At 33.5% G+C, this 9,827-nt stretch overlaps 1 non-coding gene across 1 annotated transcript in view; it reads left to right on the top strand.

The window, feature by feature from the left end:
• The window catches only part of Smp_tRNA_02155_Pseudo_GTG.1.1, a 426-nt gene extending 206 nt beyond the window's left edge, over positions 1 to 220 (top strand). The window contains exon 1 of the tRNA in view: positions 1 to 220. This exon is cut by the window's left edge and continues 206 nt beyond it. This is a non-coding gene — a tRNA.
• Positions 221 to 9,827: the final 9,607 nt, after the last annotated feature.

Below are 9,827 nucleotides of genomic sequence, written 5' to 3'. Positions count from 1 at the left end.
CCGAAGGTCCTGGGTTCGAGTCCCACACGTAGGATCGTGAATGCGCACTTCCGAGGATTTCTATGTCAAGAAGAAACGGCGGTACAGTGCCCCCAAGTTTTCCATGATGGTCTAGCTTAGATTGACTCAAATTCAACTATTGAAATTACTACAATCTCCACAAATCCCCATTCTGAAACTTTTATCAGTTAATTCCCAAGGCTTCAAATAAGCTGTATTTTTGACGTTAAGCATAATGACTCAGCTTCCGCTTTTACAATCAATAAGATAAAATACATTTTTAAAAACATCAGTGAGCCATTAACTTTTAAACACCTGGTAATCAAGGTTAGTTAAATAAGAAATTATGATAATGTTTCGTTTCTTATCATGTAACCTTATTGTATGATAAACGGATTAGTTAAATAACCAAATGGAAAATTTTAATAGTTGAGATCATGAGTCAATTGAAGCTAGACCACCATGGAAAACCTGGAAGCACTGGGTGGCAGTTTCGTCCCACTGTGTGACTCCTCAGCGGTGCGCATCCACGATCCCGCCTCGCGGGATTACTATAATTATTATAATATCCACGAAAACCCTTTCTGGCATTAATCAACATATATTCACTAGCGACTGTCTTGAAGAGGTATTTCCTGCAGTTTTAGTGAGAAGCAGTGACCAATTGGGAAATTGTCTAAACTAACAATTTATTAATCAAATTCATTACATTGATATTTAATGGATGTAAACTTAGTCAAAAAGTTTTGTGTTCATGATAATATTGAAGTGAGTATCTATGTGAAAGTCGCTTTCATTAAAAACGAAGTTCACTGGATGATAAATTGAACACTATGTCTTAATGCCACTGAATTACAACCTTCCGCTTGTTTTACAGTTCTTTATGAAAATTGCTTCCAAATTGCACAAAATCTATAAGAAATCACCTTAGTGAATATTGTTTTGATTTGTAATTACACATGAAGTGACTCGTTAAAGGTTGAATTCAAAAATAAAGTTTTTCTTTTTTCCATTTATGCAACTACATTATAGTTAAATAAACTTCAGATATATTATAACATGATTTTCACTGATAAGAAACCAATTAAATTAGGCGTGAGGCTGATAGGTCCTGGTTTCGAATCTCGCGAGGCGGGATCGTGGATGTGCACTGCTGAGGAGTTCCACAATAGAACGAAACGGCCATCCAGTGCTTCCAGGTTTCTCATGGTGGTCTAGTTTCAATTGACTCATGATTTCAACTATAAAATTACTAAAATCTCCAAAAAACCCCCTTCTGTTATAGTATTTATTAATTGTGAAACTAATTACATTTAATGTCTAAAGATTGAAAATAAGGAAACTAATTAAATAATAATACTGAAACTATTTAAATAAGTTTAAAAATAATTTTATATTTATTATATATTAAATATGAACATTTCTTTGATAGTAAAACTGATTGGATTTTAATCAGAGAACACTTTCCCTTAATACTTATCATTCTCATCTTTCAAAATAAATCAACAATTAAAATACTAGTTGAAGTACTGAAAAGTTCTTTAAGACAAAAAATCTTCAGAAATTCACAATTATTTCTACATAGTTTATATTTGGATGCAAAACCAATAAGTGGATACAAACCAAGACTATAAACAACGCTTTAGTCATATCTAAAACAACAGGTTTATGAGCGACTATTAAAGAAAACTAATCAATTTGTACGAGCATACCTTATAGTACAAGGTATACTCACATATTTAAGACTAAAATACAGTCTTTGGGGAGGGATAAGATAACAGCTTTACATGTTATTGTTAACAGTTATTTATTAAAGGCCAGTTCTTCGAGAGTATATACAGTCATACAACTTGAAAAATTATAAAAACAATTATACAAATTATTTCATATTCGAAACATACTAACTTACTTACTTACACCTGTTACCCCTCGTTGAGGAGCATAAGCCACACACCAGTATTCTCCATCCAACCCTGTCCTCAGCAATCCTTTCCAGTTCTTTCCGGTTAACATTCATCCTATTCATATCTACTTCTATTTCCCCACGTAATGTGTTCTTTGGCCTTCCTCTTTTCCGATTCCCTTCACCATTCCAAGTTAGCGATTGCCTGGTGATACAGTTTGATGATTTCTTCAATGTGTGTCCTATCCACTCCCAACGTCTTTCCCTAATTTCCTCTTCAGCTGGAAGCTGGTTTGTCCTCTCCCATAAAACGCTGTTGTTGATAGTATCCGGCCAATGGATGTTGAGTATTTCGCGTAGACAACTGTTTATAAATACTTGTACCTTCCTGATGATGGTCGTAGTAGTTCTCCACGTTTCAGCTCCATACAGTAGGACTGTCTTGACGTTCGTATTGAAGATTTTCACTTTGAAATTAGTTGACAGTTGTTTTGAGTTCCATATGTTATTCAATTGTAGAAATGCTGCCCTTGCTTTGCCAATCCTTGCCTTTACATCTGCATCCGATCCTCCTTGTTTATCAATGATGCTTCCCAGGTACGTGAATGTCTCCACCTCTTCCAGAGTTTCGCCATCAAGTGTGATTGGGTTGGTGTTCTCCGTGTTGTATTTGAGAATCTTGCTTTTTACTTTGTGAATGTGGAGGCCAATCGATGCGGAGGCTGCTGATACTTTTGTTGTCTTCGTTTGTATTTGTTCATGTGTATGAGATAGGAGGGCTAGGTCATCTACGAAGTCCGAATCGTGCAACTGATTCTGAGGTGTCCAATGTATTCCGTGCTTCCCCTCAGATATTGAGGTCTACATAATTCAGTCAATCACCATAAGAAAGAGGAAGGGAGAGAGTAGACAGCCTTGTCTGACTCCGGTCCTTACTGGAAATGCATCAGTCAGTTGTTCTTCATGCACGACTTTGCACTGTAGTCCGTTGTATGAATTCCGGATAATGTTGACAATCTTTTCAGGAACTCCATAGTGTCGAAGAAGTTTCCATAATGTTCTCTTGTCCACACTGTCAAACGCCTTCTCATAATCGGTGGAGTTGATGCTAGTGGCGAGTTCCATTCAGTTGACTGTTGAACGATGATCCGTAGTGTCTCACTTCGGTCTGTGAATGACCGATCGTTACGGAATCCAGCCTTTTGATCCCGAATTTGGGCGTCTACTGCGTCTTCCATCCGGTTCAGTAACACTGTTGAAAACTTTTCCGGGTACTGACAGCAAACTGATCCCTCTGTAGTTCTCACATTTGCTCAGATCTCCTTTCTCTGCTATCTTGATGAATTATCCTTCTTTCCAGTCTGTTGGCACTTGTTTCTCCTTCCAAATCTTCTTGAATGGAAGATGAAGCATGTTTACTGTTACTTCAATGTCTGAATTCAGTGCTTCGGCTGGTATATTGTTAGGTCCTGCAGCTTTCCCTCTCTTGATTTGTCTGATGGCCATCTTGATTTCTTCGATCGTTGGTGGAGTTATATCTATAGGAAGGTCAGTGTGTGCTGCTTCGATATCCAGTGGATTCAATGGAGCTGGTCTATTCAGCAGTCCCTCGAAGTATTCTGCCCATCTTTTCCTCTGTTCTTGAATCTCCGTGATTGTCTTTCCTTCTTTTTCCTTGACTAGTCTCTCTGGTTTACTATATTCGCCTTCTGGTTTCTTCGTTGTATCATATAATTGTCTCATATTTCCTTCCCTTGCAGCTTTTTCCGCCGTCGTTGCTAGTTCTCCCATGTATTTCTGCTTGTCGGCTTTAATGTTCTTCTTCATTTCCTTGTTTGCTTCTGCGTACTCTGTTTGCGCCTTGATTTTCTCTGCTCGTACTTGACTGTTGTTAATTCCTCGAAACATTGTTCAAAATATAAAACTTTTAATATCTTTGCATACATGTGATTTAGATAGAACTGCTTGCTTACCATTAAATCATAAAACAGTTCATTCAGCTAGAAAAAAACTCTTTACAGCGGGTTCATTCTCAAAACTGTTCAATTATATATATTATCAGAAAAGGGGGTTTTGTGGAGATTGTAGTAATTTAATAGTTGAATTCATAGGTCGATTAAAGCTAGACCGCCATAGAAAACCAGGAATCATAGGACAGGCGTTTCGTTTTAGTATGGGACTCCTCAGCAGAGCGCATGTATATATATATGTATATATATAACAACTTAAAATTCAATGAATAACTGTTTGTTACAATTTCATTAGTTATGATGTAAAATTTGATTACATAATTCTAAATTGATAAATAGATTTTAATTCAGTTGTAATAACTGAAATAAATCAATGAGAACAATAAGACTATTTTATATCAATAACGAAATCATACCATCTACTCTAATAACGTTACTTTAGTTTAATCTAAAATATATTTGTGATCATTCATTTTACACGAATTTATCCTACCATTAAAAAACAGTAATCTTAAAGGGAAACTAAATTCTATTCAAGAATGAATGCAACAATATTCATTAATTTCTGAAGTAATAAATGATTTATATTTGGTATTCAGGTTTTTAGTTTTAAAGAATTTCAACATTTATTCTTCACGTTTTTCTAACACCGTTATATCGAACCAAAATTAAAACTATAAAATGTAACAAACTTATTATTTTTAATCTGTCTAAACCGATTTTAAAATGTATCCCAGTATTTAAGCTAACAATCTTTTATCAATATATTTTTCGAATTTAATGTCTTTTAATTATTATCCTGCTCCTATTTTTGTCTACATTTTCGACTATTTCACTTTCAATGAAATCACAAACGGATCTAAATTATACAACTATTGAAAAACTGAGAGCAATGAACAGTTGTTTCGTTCTAGTATATGGCCCTACAACTGCGAATCGAACCAAGGACCTCCACTCTTTAGCGCAAATGCATAATCTCTTGACCACTAAGTCCAGATCCAATAGTGTGTCAGCTTAACTTAGACCAATCCGCTGATTATGGATTCCCATAATAGGATGAAATAGTTGTCCAGTGATACCAAGTTTTCAATAGTTGTATAATGTTAATCAGTTCGTAATCTCAATGAAATTCAATAAAATCTCCACGACGTTCATAATATAAACTACACCAGAGTGCTGTATTCAGTTATTATTATATTTTAATTGATGCAATGAAAATCTCCCTTTGATTAATTAGTCTTTAGTTAAGATTGACTGTTCTACAAAGAATATTTAGCAACAAATCAAAGTATTTTATCTTTACCGTTTATAAAGAACTGATATTTTGTAAATGATATAGTTTGCTTATATCATTTCTAATGTATTGAAGTGGAAATATTATTGACAAGGATTGGAATGCATTACGGATTTATAAATCAATATCGAGGTACCTTCTTAAGGTAACATTTAAAAATTTTCCAATTTATTTCATTTCTTTAGTTAAATTGCATATTTTCAAAAATTATAAAAATGTTTTGAATGACTTCTAGTGTCTGATTTAGTAATTGATGTATTGGATTAATTTCATGAATTCATGAGATATTGACTGATATAAATTAAAATAAATTACAAACCATATTATTATTAACCGATAGCAGTAGTTCACAACATTTTAATACTCTTTGCATTTAATTTGATTGGCAATAAATTGGGTATTGGTGCGAAAGATTTAACAGAAAACCATTAGAGGAACGAAACATAAAATATTCTTTTAGGCTAAGGATTTGAAGACTAATACCCACTTATATTCTGAAAAAGATAGTCATATGAAGTCAAGGGATGAGATCATATTATAGTATATGAAAACTGTGGTGGTAGGAATTAATTTATTGTTTAATGCAAAACTAAGGAGTGCTTCCATAATATATGAAAACCTTACATTAAATAGATTATTTGCACACCTTTCAGTTTCCATTTACATTCTTCATAATTCTTTCAGTTCCAATGTTATTACAGTTGGTTTTCGTCTCCTATCATGCTCCCTCTAATTCAATCTTCTCAACCTTCTGCTGCCAAGCATTCCACTTATGACTGGTATTACATAGTACATATGTCTGTCAACATAAGTAGCATAGACCACAATAATAACTAATAAACAATAATAAGATCACTGATCACACCATCAATTGAGACAATTACAATTAGAACTGACTCATTTATTGAATGTCAGCTAGTGAGTGAAATTACGTGAATACCAATATCTATATCTCCTTTTTGATTCTGTATACTAAGCTCAAGTGTGAAACAATTGATGGTAATGGCAATTGCAATGCTGAGTACATGTGGTGTTCATTTAATTTTATTCACTTTCTGTCTACCATCCATCAAGGGCCTAATGTCAAAAATTTGGTTCCTTTTATATTATTGGAATCATGTTGATTGATTACATAACTACTTATTAGCATTAGGATTACAGATATTTATTACCCAGAGATGTTAATTATTCTGTTTGATATAATATATTACGTTCCATCTTATTACTTTCTGTATTATCCCGAACAGCAAGCGTAACTTCATCAGCAAAAATTAAACTTTTGTTTCTAGTCATACTATTCTTTGTAACTAGGCTTTTACGAAGATTGGATTCATTTTGATTTGAAAATTTTATTTCCCTTTGTTCGAAATTAATTTTACGTCCGTACAAACTTATATATATATATATATATATATGCTTTGTACTACGTCCCTATTATCTTTTCTCCTAGTTTGGTAGACCTTCCCCCTAACATTGAAGGACCTCAGGACCACTAGGATAAAATCTAAATCTAATACAAAGTGAGATAGTTTCACTTCATTCCTTAAAAATAAGAATGGTACTTAGATTGACCGGAACTAAGCCAAACAGTACCATTTTCCGTAAATATCCGGTTTCTACTTGGAAGTGTTCACCAATGAAGCTAATAAGACTAGTCGACGTTGGGCATCCCATTCGTCCAGCACTCAAAACAAAATTTGAAGGCCAATGTGAGTTTACTCGATGATGGTTTTTGGACATTTTCGTGTCCGTAACACATCAAGTCGTTTGGCAGCGGCTACGTCGTGTACTCATTTTTAAGTCATTGATTGTAATTATTCTTGATATTGTGACAGTGATATCTCACATATAGTTTACTGATGATTATTATCGTAGATGAAGTGTTCTAGTACAGTTTTACTGTAGTTTATTTCCAAGTACCAACTTGTGATCTGCCCAATTAATTTATCTCAATTATTTCGAAACTCTAAACTAGAAGTTCTACCAAATATTATTAATTCTATATGTAAAAAGGACTATTTAAACATTCTCGGTAATTCGTTTACACAGATTTAAGGTCCCCAGTTACAGTATACCACTTCCTTATATTTCTAGATCAGCTTGTAAGACATCTAATTAAATTTATCTTCTAACAAATGAGTATGAAGTTAAAGAAATGTATGTGTCGATATAGTGTAAAACTTCTTGATTATCCAAGAAATAATTAACATTATTAAATAATAAATTTTCAGCAATCCTTCTTTTGAAACAATCCATTCAACATGAAATATTGATCAACAATGTAAATCTCGTTAGCTAGACCTTAGTTTAATAAAACAAAAAGAGCGAAGAAATATTTCTGATCACTTAGTTTCTGTATTGTAGCCCTACAATAATATATTTGTTTAACGTATAGATTTAAAAGAAATTTTGTTCAACTACTCTACGTAGCTTGGCCATCAATACGATTGACATTATACAAAGTTATGAATAAATTATTATTTCTCCGTCTTCTTTTTTTGTTCAAGTTTTCAATTATTTTCCAACAATAACTCTAACATTCCTCTCTTTATTCATCAGTATTTATCACTAATGTTTGACATTTAATCGAAATCTTGTCATATATTCTGTAATCTGTCGATTCTCTGAGAATATATCCCAACTAATCAATAACATTTAGTAATCATTACTTTGTCTACTTCACCTCTTTTCAAGTTTGTTGATTGTTCAAAATTATTTTCGTAAACAATTTAAAATTTATGATACTTTTCTCTAATACATTACCACTTAATTAAGCAGGAAATGTGTGTTAATATCAAATCATGATTAAAAAATAGTTGAAAGGAGATAGTTCTTTACATCAAATAGGACGAAACGCATGTCCTAGATTCCACTCCTAGCCACTATCCATCTTTGCTTACAAAGCTTGTGACTTCAGGTAATATCGAGGCAATCCGCATAGGATGCACATATACCAACAAGAGACTGATCAATTACAGTCCTAAATAATAATGGGAAGATATAAGTAAACAACACCAAATGGATTTAGTTCTTCACTTTGTATTTTTCTAAGTTGATGTTTTCCTTAATTAAATAAAACAGACTATAATTATAATAATCTACTTTATTTTTTGTATTTAAATCTAGAATAACTAAACTATAATAGACCAATATTAGTTTATTAATGTAAATACTTTTCAATTAATATGATTGATTTCCATTATTAACAAGACTATTGTATCATTTATAGTTGAACTTAATTCTTTTTTTTTGTTTGAATAAAATATTTTAAAAGAAATTGGATTTGAACTATTTTATCATTATCTTGTATTAAACAACTTTAAATAATTAACATAATAAGGTAAATAAACTAGAAAATTGTCATTATTTCAATAAAAAAGTAATTAAGGATATATTATTTTTTAAATAAGAATAGATATTTCGATGGAATTAGGACTTAGTAGCTGAGTGGATGACGTGATGGCGTTCGAAGCGAAAGTTACTGGGTTCAAGTCCCAGAGTGAACATCAAATCTGAGATGCAGGTACATTCAGCTGACGAGTCCCAAATAGGACGAAACACTCGTCCTGGATTCACTGCTAGCCACTATCCATTTTGATATAGTTCCTAATTTTCAATTAGATCAATAATAAATTGATTCTATCAGTCAATTACATGTTTTCATTGAGACAAACGTCCTGGGTTCGAATCTCACGAGGTGGGATCGTGGACGCGCACTTCTGAGGAGTCCCATAATAGGACGAGACGGCCCCTAAATGCCCTGGTCCGGCCGAGAGTGGGGAGGGTCCGCTCTCCCCCTTGAAATGCTCTCACATGGCCAGCGAATATATAGCCTCTGCCAGGGAAGTCCTGCTCACTGCCTTCTCGTGGCATTACTATTGTTCACGAAATTGAGAGGACGAAAAGCGAATGTCCGGCGCTTTAACCGGGTTGGTGGACATGGAAAGTTCACCTAGGGGAGTTGGAAAACCCTGATTACAAACCAATGGTGCACATGGGCTCCAGCATCCTGAGGGAACAAATGGCGTACGAATCAATCGTTGATCACCGGCTACCATGGGACTGCATCTCCTCACGATGTTCCACTGCCTTGTGGATCAGATCTTTCGGTCAAAGGCTCCGGGTGCGGTCCCCTAATAAAACCACCTGCTTCAGTCTGGGCACCGGGGCAGTATCACAGCCCTCAAGCAAATCGAATGAGATTTGTATGGCGCATATTTATCTGGTGCTTCCTTGTACCAATATCTATGTGTTTAAATAAATAAATAAACGAAACGGCCGTATAGTGCTTCCAGATTTTTCATTGTGGTTTAGCTTCATGATCTCAACTATTGAAATGTAAAAGATTTTATAATTTGATAATTATTTTAATAATGACATTTATAAGTAAAACCTCATAAAATATGACTATAATCAATTTCCTATGAAAGCTATGCTTCTTAATATGATAATGAACGTTATCTAGTAAACATCAATGGGAAAAATTCATTTTTTAATTGATTTTCTTAATGCAAAAAAGGATTAAAAAAACAAGAATATTTAGGTTGACGATTATTTCCAATTACTTTATCTTCTGGCTAAACGGTTATTGAATTCATAATTATGGGAAATTTTGACTATAATTAAGGAAAGATCACATTCACAATAACGATTTTTAAGT

The sequence above is a fragment of the Schistosoma mansoni genome, chromosome 1 (assembly GCF_000237925.1).
Source record: "Schistosoma mansoni strain Puerto Rico chromosome 1, complete genome".
In the NCBI taxonomy this organism is placed as follows: Eukaryota; Metazoa; Platyhelminthes; class Trematoda; order Strigeidida; family Schistosomatidae; genus Schistosoma; species Schistosoma mansoni.
Note: the sequence above shows the minus strand (reverse complement) of the source record. Positions and strands in the feature narration are given on the sequence as shown.